Source organism: Heterocephalus glaber, unplaced genomic scaffold (assembly GCF_053883595.1).
Source record: "Heterocephalus glaber isolate CG9 unplaced genomic scaffold, H.glaber_assembly_v1.0 deba00001555, whole genome shotgun sequence".
NCBI lineage: Eukaryota > Metazoa > Chordata > Mammalia > Rodentia > Bathyergidae > Heterocephalus > Heterocephalus glaber.
Window position 1 is genome coordinate 6,772,800 of NW_028258346.1, and position 13,143 is coordinate 6,785,942.

Consider the following 13,143-nt stretch of genomic DNA (forward strand, 5'->3'; position numbering starts at 1 on the left):
AGTTCGATCCCCAGTACCAAAAAACAACAAAAAAGAAAAAGCCAACTTCTAGGAGCCCAGATGAGACAGACATAGATTAATACCAATCCCATGCGGTAGGAGCAAATTTTAATGGGAAGGATATTTGTGTTGTGTTCTTAAATAATACATGTTTTGAGAGACGGCAAAAAGAAGTGGGTAAAAAGTGGTGTAGAGGAAAGCTCTTGTGACTTAGGGATGACCAATTTAGTTTTTATAGAAATAATCTAGATTTTGTCAATTGGGTAAGCACACCATAGAAGATACTCTGGAATACAAAAGATGCACGATATTAATTCAACTTTTTTTTTTTTTTTTTTTTTTTGGTTTTGGTGTTTTGAGGCAGGGTCTTGCTATGTAGTTCAGGTTGGCCTTGAACACACTGTGTAGCCCAGGATGGCCTAAAACTTGAGGTGATCCTCCTGCCTCAGTCTCCCTAGTGCTGAGATTACAGGCATGGGCCACCACGCCCAGCTGATTCAATATACTTTGATTATGCATCTACTGTGTACTTGGCTCTGATATGCAAGAGGACAAATCTTCAAAGGGGTGACCGTTATGACAGAGTATCTTCAACTTGTTAACGGATACTCTTGAGAGTGAAATCTTTCACCTACACAGAAAGGTACTATTTGAGAGAAGTAGGTTTGGTCTTCACCAACACTTTTGCAGGCTTCTTAAGGGTTTACCCAGCTGAAAATGTTTACATAGGATTTGTACAGGTGGTAATTGTAAGGTCAGACCAAGGCTCTATTGAGACCACCGAGGCAAAGTCTAAGCAACATGTGATGAGTTTATTGCTATCTGAGTGCAGATGGGCCAAAGGCCCACTTGAAGAACAAACTTTTTTATGAATTTACAGTTAAAGGCTCTCAGCTTCACTTTACAAAAAAGATTAGAGATTTCCCTCATACTCTAGTCAGACATGTTAAAGAAGTGTTGAAAAGGGAATAACTTTCTCATTGTATCCTTTTGAAGAGAACCATTGTATATGATTTTTGGGGAAAAATCATTTCATAATTAAATTATGATTAGGGCTGTCTAAGGCCTACTCTTCTTTCCTGGAGAGCTGGCTATGACATGCAGAAACAACTCTCTTTGCCTCCAGTCACAAGTTGAGGCCCAAATGGTCCTGGGATACTGTGATGCTCAAGGGCAAAATTACATCAGCTGAAGACGTCTTGGTTCATTGAGAATTGAATAATAATTAAAAAAGAAAAGTTTCACCTGGGGAAGGATGAATTCCTCATTAGCCTGCTATCTCGTCTCACCTACTATTGCAGGAATACTGTGCTCATCTCCTCATGAGTGACCTAAAATCCTCATCAACATCCTCATCAACATAGGGTTACCCCGCCTCTAAATCACCTGATACTCCCTCTGATTATTGTGTGCACCCAATAAATAATGACTAGCTCAGAGTGTCTTTGTCTTTGCCCACTCTGAGGCACTTACCTCCTAGCCCGCCCCCCCCCCCGTGTATTATGATATTACACATGCCTATTGACCTTCTTTAGCCCTTGCTTTCTAGGCAGAATGAAAGATTGATCAGCCTCTGATAATGTTCAACATTTTTTATAACTTTAAATTTGCAAAATTTCAGCCTGGTATGCTGGCACACACCCATAATCCCAGCACTCAGGAGGCTGAGGCAGGAAGATTGCTATGAGTTTGAGGCCAGCCTGGGCTACATAGTTCAAGGCTGGCCTGAATGACAAAGTGAGACCTTATCTCAAAAAAATAAATAAATAAATTGCAAAATTTCAGACACATACAGAATTGAGAAAATAAAAAAGGCCCCATCACTGGAGAGCAGGGACGACAGTCAAGCCTAGCACCTTTGTTCTACCTCAGCTCCCTGCCACCCTTCACTGATGACTTGAAACCAATTCCAGATATCATATTATTTCATCAGTAAATGTCTCATTAGTTGCCTCTAAAATATAACTACAATATCATTACCATATCTTTTTTTTTTTTCCAGTACCTGGGATCACACTCAGGTCCTTGTGCTTGCAAGGCAGGCGAAGCATCACTGAACTAAATCCCAGGTGACTCATTATCATATTTTAAATAGCAGTAACCCCTCACTATCATCACACATCCAATATTCAGGGTTTTTTCAACTATAGTAATTAAGAAGCAAATAAAAGCCACATATTGCAAATGGCTGATATGTCTTTTACATCTCTTTTAAATTTATTGCTTCTCCCTCTTTTTTCCCCTTGATTTTATTTTATTGAGACAAGGCCTCACTATGTAGTTCAAACTGGCTTTGACCTCACTATGTAGCCCAAACTGGCCTTGAACTCACAGCAATCCTCCTGGTTCAGCTTCCCTAGTGCTGGGATTATAGGCGTGTGCCACCACACCTGGCTCCCCTTGAAATTTTTGTGATTATTTAAAACTAGAGGAGCTAAGAAACTCCCAACATTGCCCTAGAAGTATTGCAGATAGCTAGGTTAGTTAGAAATTATTATAAGGCTGTTAGACAAAGCTGGGCCCTCAGAATAGAAAACAATGGAGACTTATTCACTGGTTAGCATTACAAAAAGAGAAAAGGTACTGCATCCACCTACTTTCTCTGGGGATAAATAGCAGTGATTGATATTCTAAATAGGCATCAATCTCCCTACCCCATTTCTTTTCCAGAAATTCCTTGTATGCTTGCTGCATGACTTGTTTTCCAATTTAATCCCCATTTAATCAAAATTATCTGGGGGACTCTACTTGTAATCTTATTGGTTGATCATAGTTTTGTTCCACCTCATGCCCACCTTGTGATTTTCCATTGGGTCTTATAATTTTATCCCACTTTGTACCCACCTCACCTCATGGCTTTGCCCTATAAAATGCCTTTGAAAACCAGGATGGGCTGGCAACCCACTTTCCAGTTCCTCTCCAGTCTTCTGTCTCTCTTAGACAGAAGCTATCTTTCTCTCAATAAATTTTTCTTACTCTTAACCTTCATTGTTCCTAAAATTCATTCTTCAGTTTTAGAAAACACGAACAGGTTGAGAGTTATAATATTTCCCTTGTTTGGATTACTTTTGCTTATTTGGATTACTTGCTGCCCTATATCATTTTTGGATTATTTGTTGCCCGATATCAGAAGTGTTGGGACTGGTGGGCTGAAGGGAGGCCAGGTCAGGCAAGGTTCCCAAAGAAAAGAACAGGCATGGAGCCTGTTACAAAGCAGGAACCAAACTTTAATTTCCAGCAGATAACTTATAATAGCTCTTTATCAGCTTAGCTAAGACAAAACATTCTTAGCAACCTTACAGGCCATGTGGAGCTGCTAGGAATAGTGTCTGACTGGGGAAGCCATTTTACAGGGGCTCAGATACAACAGTGGGCCAGAGACAATGACATTACCTGGCACTTTTATGTGCCCTACCAGCCGTAAGCTGCTGGTATGATTGAGAGATATAATGGGCTCTTGAAAACTAAGATGGCCTATTTGGCTCCAAAGTTTATTGGGTGGGTACAGGCCTTACCACAGACTGTTCAATTGCTCGATGACCAGCCCTAGCATACATGTGACAGCCCATTGGATTGCCTTCTGAAAGCACAGCTGACTCATCCGAGCATTCAACTGGAAGAGCAAGGTACTAAGGTGATAAAGGGACTTTGGTCCTCCCCACACGAAAGCCTGTGCTGCTCATAGGTACAGTGCCCACTGATTGGCCCATGGCAGATGCCTTATGGGGCTGTGGGACTATGGTTTGGCTGTACCTCCCCACACACTGGACAGGGTGCTGCATCTGGGGGTTTCCCAGGCACTATTAAGGGCACTATTGGTCCCACCCTGACAGACACACCCCACAATTAGGACACTATATATCACCAATGGCACCACTTCAAAGGGGTGGCCTGGTGGTTTTATCCTATGACTGCCAGGGGCAGGGACTATAGACCTAGCCCTCCAAGTGAAGCTCTAGCCCAACACATGGCACAGACCCTAAGTATCACACACCAGTCTCTGATGTTGCTCATGGATGAAATATCCCAGATGAGAAAGGTGGTGTTACAGAACCTTACGGCTCTGGATTTGTTGACTGCAGCACAGGGAGGAACTTACATGTAGAATGCTGTGTTTTTATTCCTAACCAACAGGAACAAGTACAAGAGGCCTTACAAGAGATGGACACAGAGGTGTGTGCCACTTAAGCCTTGCAACAAGACCCCCTGACCCGAGGGTGGGAATCCCTAGGAGCCACCTGGCGCTGGGTGGCTCTCAGTGGTGATGCAATAGCAATGGGGTTGGTGGTTATATATTGTTCCCTGTACTGCTTCTGTGGGCTCTGGGCAGAAGTGACAGCCCCCCGATCTTTGAAAGAGTGGGATGAAGGAGGCTGCTGTGAGATGTGTCAAAGCCCAGGTGTCTGAGGGCAACTGAGGACACAATCCTGTCATTTAGTGCAGGCACATGATGGGGGTTTGTTATATAACAATGAATCAGCATAGACAACCACACATGCACCATACAGCCTACAAGGTCACCCAGAATGTTTTTTCTTACTATGTCTTAGTAAGCCGATAAAAGTACTACAAGCGCTTTGCTGGAAAATAAAGCTGAGTTCCTGCTTTCTGTGACATCTGCTCCACAAATGTTCTTTTCTTTGGAAACCTCACTTGACTGGGCCTCCTTTCAGCCCACTAGCCCTGACAGCAGGTAATTGAGAAACGTGTCTGATGGCCTGAGAAGGACAAAACAACAGCCAGAAAAGCTCAAGTGACTGTGAGTCATTCTTATGATTTTGAAGGCTTAAAAAAGAGGCTTCCATCTCTACTGCCTTAAACAAAATACCAAAGTTTTTACTATTAGGGTAAATGTAAGAGATACTGCTTCTCAAGTGGATTCACCCTGCTTAAATAGAGCCATCAAATGGCTCAAAATGCCTAAGGGATTCCTGAGACACTGTTTCCCAAGTGACTCCACCTTGCTTAAGCAGAGCTATCCAGTGGCTCAAGAGTGGCTAAGAGAATCCTGTTGGGAGGGATCGATCTCATGGGAGTTTCAGAGGACTAGGTAGAGCCATCAAATGGCTCAACCCCCTCTCCCTAAGGAATTAGTGGGCCCTGTATAAAGGCAAAAAGCCTCCAGTCAAGCTTTCTTCTATGCTTCTATGAAAGATGCAGGCATCATCCTAGTTTCAGAAAGAGACGTTTATCTAGCAAATACTTGAGTCTCACAAGGGAGGTTTTGCAGGCTCATCAGGTCTCCTTCTGCATGGGATGCCATCTTAATGACCCACGACCTAATTGTCTCTCTCTATAGGCCCCAAAATGAGTTGTGGAAAATCTCATCAACCCTGCAGATTTCACTGACTTCACTGTTTGGTCAGTGGGAAAGGTTTGACTCTGCCAATTTAGAATTTATCTATCATTGCTATACCCTTTGGAGTCAATATGTTGTGGGGTTTTTTTGGTGCTAGGGATCGAACTCGGGTCCTTGAGCTTGCACAGCAGACGGCGAAACCACTGAGCTAAATCCCCGGCCCTGGAGTCAATATGAACTAGGAAGTGGTGAAAGACAGGTAGGGGATGGCAGCTTAAATTATGAGACCATTTTTCTGCTTAAAACATAGAAAGTGGAGTTAAACCCCTTATATTCAGGCTTCCGTGACCTCTTATCTAGGGAAAAGCCCCAAAACTATGGTATTCAGAGTGGCCCCAGAGGATGAGATATTTTTGATGATCTTGTCCTCAGATCCTCACCTGTCTTTCAGGGGAATATGGGTCTCTCTCATCTGCTTAATTAAGAAATTTCAGATGAGACTCCAGGCACCTGTGACCCAATTACTGTACATGGATTTTTCTATGTTTAACAATCAGAATCTGGAGGACGGTCAAAAGAGAAAAGCTAAAATAACTGTTACAATTACTAATGCTTTAAACTTACCCAAATTGTCTAAGGCAAAACCCAAAGACATCCAAGGACAGAGTTTCTAGTTCAAGTGCAAGAAGTCTGGACATTGGGCACATGACTGCACCAAGCCCCCACCTGGGCCTTGCTCCAAGTGTGAGGCAACCAATGTGCCTGACTCATGGCACTGGAGGATTGACTATCCCTGTTCCCAGAAAGGGGATAGGCCAGCCAGAGCCCTCATTTCCTGCTCTGAAGAGGCCCAAAGGAACCCACAATGACTCTGTCCATGGACATCACCATTTCCTGTGAGGAATCCTAGGTAATACTGGATGTTATGGGCTAGCCAATTCAATACATTCTGCTTTGACTTCTCTGGAAAACTCTTCTCTAGATCTATAGCCATAGTTTGGGTCAAGGCAACTCCTAGTCAGAGATTCTTTACTCTTGTTTTGATGTGTCACTTTGAAGGCCAAATGCTTAACCATGAGTTTCTAATTGTACCACCATGTCCTACTCCCTTGCTAGGAAGAGATTTACTAGCAAAATTGAGGACAATTCTCAAATTCTGGCAAAGGGAAAACCAGATTTTACCTTTTGGGACTACGCCAGGTCTCTGACCTAATTAGCCAACATGCTGCATGGTATAAAGGAACATCTGACTTAAAGAAACCCTTATTCCTCTACATTTCAGAAAACAGAGGAATTGCTTTGGGTGTCTTGACCCAAAGGCTAAGACAAGAACTCTGCCCAGTGGCATACTTTTCAAAAAAGTTAAATGAGTGCCTGCTGGATGGCCCCCTACCTGGGAGCAATAGCAGCTATAGCTATGCTGACAGAGGAAGCTGCAAAACTGACTTTTGGGCAGAAACTATAAGTCCTGACTCTCCATCAGGTCAGAGCAATTCTTGAGACAAAAGGTTGCCTGTAGTTAACAGGGGAATGGCTTGCCAAATATCAGGCCATGTTCTTAGACACCCCTAAGGTTATTATAAAACTTGAACTACTCCTAATCTTGCCTCTCTGGTGCCTACAAGCCCAGAAGTTAGCCACTGTTGTGAACAAGTGATCTCCCAGACCTATACAAGCAGGCAGGACATCAATGACCTGCCCCTCCAAGACCCTGAAGGGGTGTGGTTCACTGATGAAAGTAGCTTTGTCCAAGAAGGACACTGAAAGGCCAGTTATGCATTAGTCACTTCACCACAGGTCACTGAGGCAAACCTCCCCCAGGAACCTCTCTCAAAGAGCTCATAGTTCTTACTCAGGCATTGATATTAGGAAAAGCCAAGAGGCCTTTTATACAGACTTATTTATACAGACTCCAAATATGCTTTTCTGGTGCTACATGTTATGCAACAATCTGGAAAGGAGCTTGCTGACTAATAAGTAATAAGCAATTATCTACAAAACACAAGCAGGAAATGTTACAACTCTTAGAAGTAGTCTATCTTCCCAAAGTCATTCATTGCAAGGGATCCCAAAGAGACATGTCTAAAGTCTCCTTCAGAAATCAAAGCCTGATGAGGAGGCAAGAAGGGCAGCCCTATAGTCCCTTAAGACCCTAGCCTTATTCCTAGTTCCTGAGGAACCATTCTGGTCCTTTCTCAAGGAATGTAGCAACAGCTATAAAAATCCTACATAGAAAGTAGTCACTAGAATTTTCACAGGACTATGAAGAAAGCTATTCCTAAGGATCTGTGGAAGACCCAAGGCTCCTCTTTGAAAGCAAGACTTCAGCATTGCTCTGGGTGCAGATAAGTAGTCAATAAAGACTGTAATTCATCACAGTTTAAATGGGCACCCATTTTTAATTGGATCCATTTCATGGATAATTTTGCTAAGGCTATGGTTCTCAGGCTGTCAGTTTATCTAACCTTCCTCTTTGCCATACTTTGCCCTCCATAAGAAGTGTGGAAATCTGAGCTGCTCCTCATATTTTGGTTCTACATCCCCAACATAATAATAAAGTTACTTTCTTTCTCCCATCAAACAGACAGTTCAATAGTCACTAACTCTTTTCTCACTGTCTTCTGACAGGTTTTTTTCCTTCAACTCAGCCAGTGAGCCTCAACACCCCAAGGTAGTTGAAGAGCACATAATCCCCAGTAGGTAGGGTCTACAGCCTCTTTCAGCCAGAAAAAGCTATAGAAGACAGAGACTTCCACTTCCTCAACACCCCATAAAGAATTATGGGGATATGTGTCCCTCTCAGGGAAATGAGACTGGAGATTAGGGTATGGCAAAGCTGGCTGGGGAAGTAGGTGTGACCTGTTAATTACAAAATCCCAGGACACGTGCACAGAAAAGTTCCAAAAGTCCTCCACCTGGACTTCTCCCAAGAACTTGAGCAGGTTTTCAATAGGGTGGCCTGGACCTGACATCGGCCTGAGGAGTGGGTGATACAAAAAGGATGGTCCACACTGAGTTTTTGCCACTGTGTTGTCTCACATAGTTGCCCCAACCTCAAGCTCTAGGATGTACTTCTTTTCCTACTTTTATTTGGTCCAAACTCCCTCTGCAGAACCTGTTTCTTTTCCTACATTTAATATAACACTGCTACTGTTTGTACTTGTCTTGACCAATTCTTTGTTCAGGACAGAAATTACCCAGAAACCACCTCCAGAAGGAGATTCCAGCACCCTAAAACCTGGTAACAAGAGTGCTCAGATTGAGGTAGAATAGAAGAAATAAAAGATGGGTAGAAATCAGACACAGGAATCATAAATAAAATTTGTACTTTTAAGAAGACTGGAACTTGCCTCAGTCAAAGTCACCCAAAGCAATCCATGTCAGCATTCCCTTGGTTAAATATAGGCTCCTTTTCTTCCAGGTATGATGATACCCAAAATTCCTCAGTTTACTGGAAGTCCATAAATCGGCTTAAGTGAGTAAGTAAAGAGCAAGAACCTGATCCTTGGATAAGGTAGCAGATCAAGAGAATCCAAAATGTGTAAATTACTATTATTTTTAAAAGCCAGGTGTGGTTGTGCACACTGGTAATCTTAGCACTCAGGACTGTCACCCAGGGCTACATAGTGAGTTCAAAGCAAACCTAAACTGCATAGCAAGACTTTGCCTCAAAAAGTCAAACAAAACAAAACAAAGAAACTATAAAATGGACTAGTACACTTTTGGGGCAGTGAGTCACCTTTCCTGGGGTTTCCACCCCTCAACAGAAGCATAAATGTTCCATGTTCCAGGAATTTTGTGCCTCCCTCTTGAGGATGTATGCTCTATTTCTTTGAATGTGTACTTCTAAATGTCTGCCTAATAAAACCTTCCCAGTGCCTTAAAATTTAAAGGATTACTGACTACTCCTTAAAATTTTTTTTCCAGTGACAGGATTCAGAGAATCTGCTAACCTAGTCTACAGGTAGAATGGATTAGATTACTTATCTCAGCTTTGGGAGCCTCCTGGGACCTTGGCCAGTGAAAGGATGACAGGCACAGGCTACCCCTGCTCATTTTTTTTAGAATGACAATAGTCTTAAACTTATCTAGCTGCTTCCCTCTTTGGTGGTAACCAATGATACCCAAGGGCATGCCCTTTAAACTGCAGTGAGAGAAATCTAGAAAAGTAGGAAAAAGAAAAAACTGTTCCTTTTCCCCAGTGAGCATACTGAAACTTTTTAGAAAAGGAATCACATTCCTACCAGAGAAGACATGGGTATGACAGGGAGCAATAGTCTAACCATGCAGGTCCACCAGTCACATCGCCTGCAGGAGCCCAGTTGGTCAATGTCACCCAGGCCTGCCTCTTCCTAGAGGCTGGAGAAAAGCAGCAATGTGTGTCATACAGCTAGTTTCTCAGAGCTGGTGAATTGACAGTGACCCCAAAGTACCCATCTTATTTTCTTCTCCAGTGTGGAAAGCTATTTTTCCCTTAAATTCTTTTATTGGTACATTTTAGGTATACATTTACATTTATCATTGGGAACTTGTACCTTAAAGAATCATAAACTTTGGCAATCTTACTTTTAATTTTTAAATTTCTTTTTATGACTCTTTCCCCACAGCATTGTATTTTTATTTTCTGGGATATCTGTATAGATCTACATCTATATAGATCTACATCTTATAGATCTACCTCTGCCTATCTACCAAGATATATGTATATATTTAAGGATGCTCACTACATATTTTTGCGTGGTTTTTTTCTATGAATCAACTCTGTGTCCCAGGGAGTCATTTTTGCTTCCATATATTTAGGCCTTTTTTTTTCTGAGTATTTCACACTTTCATCTCTGGAGGTTTTTCGGTTTTGTTTTTTCTTTTTCCCCACTCATATTTAAGAATGAGGCAATGAATGTGAAAGGTCACCATCAGTTAAGCTTCATGGCAGGAAGTGTCACCTCTGAAGTGTCACTTGAAGTGGGCAGACAGGGAACACCCGTCAGTCTTTGGGTCTTATAAAATACAACTGTGCTGTGTACAGACCGGAACTCTAACTCACAGGCTCACTGCCCCGCCTCTTACCAGACATTTCTTTTCAAACAAAATCCATAGTTCAGTCACTCTTTCTCCCTTCTCTCATGCTGTCTCTACCACTCCGCTCAGAGAGACTGACGCATTCTCTCCAGAGCCGTGCTGAACGTTCCGCCTTTGGCCTTTTCACTCATTCCTGTGTTTTCAGCCCCATGTTCTGCATTCTCTGTAGGCCCCGGAAATTCTGACTCCTAAGCCTCTCATGGGGTAGCTGAGAGGTGGCTGTACAGTTTCCTCTGTTACAATATCCACCACGCGTTTTTTTCAGTGTGGTTTCATCCTCTCATCTTCCTCATCCAATACCTACTCCACCACCTACTTACTTTTTAAAGAAATTTGTTGGAAGTCTCTGCTCAACTCATGTCCTCTGTTTTGTGGATTTATAACCTTAACCTTTACAGCAAATATTAGGAGCTGGGAGGGAGAGTAGCTAAACACATGTGCTTATTCCACCGAATTGAATTACAAGTCTGCAAGTGCACTTTGAAATCTTACTGTTTCCAGAACCCTTCTTCCTTCTGCACATGCAGGCTCCTATCTAGGACCATTTCTATTCAGCCCTGAAAATCTGTAGTGTCTCCTGCAGTGCAGAGCTAGTGCAAACAAAGTCTCTCAGCTTTTGTCTGAAAATCTCTATATTTAAGGCCTTATTTTTCTAGTTTTTAGAACTTTTTACTTTGAAATTTTAAGCTTACAAAAAAAATTGCAGAGGTGCTACAAAAAACTCCCACGTACCCTCTTTAACTCATTGCACTTGTTAATTTTTCCACATTTTAAAGTTTTTTCAAAGGTTTTACTTATTGAAAATTCCTAACGTAGTTCTGGTTTGGTTTTTTGTGGGGGTGTACTGGGGATCGACCTTGGGACCTTATGCTTTCGAGGCAGGCAGCAGCACCACTGAGCTAAATCCCTGGCCCCCTAACATAGTTTTAAGACTTGTTTATATGGTATCCTAAAGTCTTTGCCCCCTTATTTTTTTTAATTTTTTTTTATCAGTACATATTTGTGGTACATGCCGTTTCTGGTCATTCTGGGGAGTGGGTATATGTACATACTACAGCTTGTTCCTTTTTTTTTAATCCCCTTCCCTCCCCCATCCCTTCTCCTCTAATTCCCCTATCCTGATTTTCCTTCTTATTGATATTATTAATCTTAGCTCACATTATGGGATATAGCATTTATATTCATTGAGGTTATTAGGTTCCTGTATATGACATATCTTTATTCTACTTATTTCCCCTTCCCCTCCTCTTCACCCCTCGCCCTTATTCCCTTGGACCTATTCTCTATTGCAAGAGATCCAGCCACTTGTTCTCTTCTATCCATCCTTTATTATTCTCTTTGTTTGCACTTTGCCTCACTCAAATGAGAGATACCATACGGTATTTAAACTTGTGTGTCTGGTTTGTTTCATTTAACATTATATTTTCCAGGTGCATTCATTTTCCTACAAATTTCTCAAATTTGTCATTCTTTAGAGCCAAGTAGTATTCCATTATACATAGATACCACATTTTCCTTATCCAATCGTCTTTTGTTGGGTATACAGTCTGCTTCCAGGATTTAGCTATTATGAATTGTGATGCTATAAACACTGGTATGGGTGTATCGCTGTACTATGATGTCTTAAGCTCTTTGGGGAAGATACCTAGAAGGTGGATAGCTAGGTCACACGGAACTTCTAATTTCAGTTTTTTGAGAAATCTCCACACTAACTTCCATAATGGTTGCACTAGTTTACTTTCCCACCAACAATGTAGGAGGGTTCCTTTTTCACCACAGCCTCATCAGCATTTGTTATTGATTTCTTAATGACTGCCATTCTTTCCATAGTAAAATGGAATCAGAGCTGTTTTAATTTGCACTTCTCTAAAAAAATGAACATTTTTTCATATATTTGTTGACCATTTGTACTTCTTCCTTCCTGTGTGAAGTGTTTATTCATTTCTCTTGCCCATTTTTAAAAATTGGGTCTTTAATGTCATTAATTAAAAATTAATGTTAGTTTAATTTTTTTGAGTTCTTTATATATCCCAGAAATTAGTCCTCTAAGGAGTAGCTGACAAAATTTTTTTCCCATTTTTGTAGGCTCACTTTTCACTCCCCTAATTGATTCGTTTACTGTACAGAAGCTTTTTAGTCTGATAAAATTCCATTTGTCGATTCTTGGTGTTATTTCTTGTGCAACTGAGATTCTGTTTAGAAAATCCTTTTCTACACCTATGTTTTCAAGTGTTTTACCTATTTTATCTACCAGTACATATAATGTTTCTATTTTAATGTTTAGACCATTGATCCATTTCTATTTTCATTTAGTATATGGTGAGAGATAAGGGTCCAGCTTTAATCTTCTGCAAACAAATAACCAGCTTTCCCAGCACCACTTATTGAGTAGGCTATCTTTCTTCCAGCATACGCTTCTGGCCTCTTTGTCGAAGATCAGATAAATGAATATGTCTGGAGATGTGTCTATATCCTCTGTTCTGTTTCATTGATCCACATATTTGTTTTTGTCCAAGTACCATGGCATTTTTTTTATCACTGTTGCATTGTAATATAGCTTGAAGTCAGGTATTGCTATGCCTTTTGCTTTGCTCTTGTTGCTCAAAATTGCTTTTGCTGTTCTGAGTCTCTTCAGATTCCACATGAATTTTAGGATTGTTTTCTCTAGTTCTGTAAAGTATGCTCTTGGTATTTTAATTGGGACTGCACTGAATCTGTATAACAGTTTTGAAAACATGGCCATCTTAACCATGCTGGTTCTGCCT